The sequence below is a fragment of the Belonocnema kinseyi genome, chromosome 3 (genome assembly GCF_010883055.1).
Source record: "Belonocnema kinseyi isolate 2016_QV_RU_SX_M_011 chromosome 3, B_treatae_v1, whole genome shotgun sequence".
Classification (NCBI taxonomy): domain Eukaryota; kingdom Metazoa; phylum Arthropoda; class Insecta; order Hymenoptera; family Cynipidae; genus Belonocnema; species Belonocnema kinseyi.
Window position 1 is genome coordinate 146,185,142 of NC_046659.1, and position 465 is coordinate 146,185,606.

Below are 465 nucleotides of genomic sequence, written 5' to 3' on the forward strand. Positions count from 1 at the left end.
ATCGACGTCAAATTTCGATTCGATTATTGTTCGCCATACAGATCCAAAAATACTTGCGTATGCGTCAACTGCACGGCGCTTATTAGCTGTAGTTCAAATCTTTATTCGAAATTTAAATATAGATGCCTACTACAACCAAACAATTATATTACAATTCGAACATGCGAAAGCTTCACGATAGAATCTTCACAATCTAAAACGACAATACAGTTTACACATTTCTTATTATTTTTTACATTTCGATTGAAATGAGGCAATAATTAATTAAATCAATCCCAAATAATTATTCAAAATATTTACGATTATTTCGTGGGAAAAAAGTTTACTCCTGCAAAAATGTTCAATTGGAACATTGAAAATATATGTTTGTTATAAAAAATTTAATTGTAACGACTTTGCACTAAGAGCGAGGTAAAAATTAATGTAGTATAACAAAAATAATTGTTTGATGAAATTATTAACATT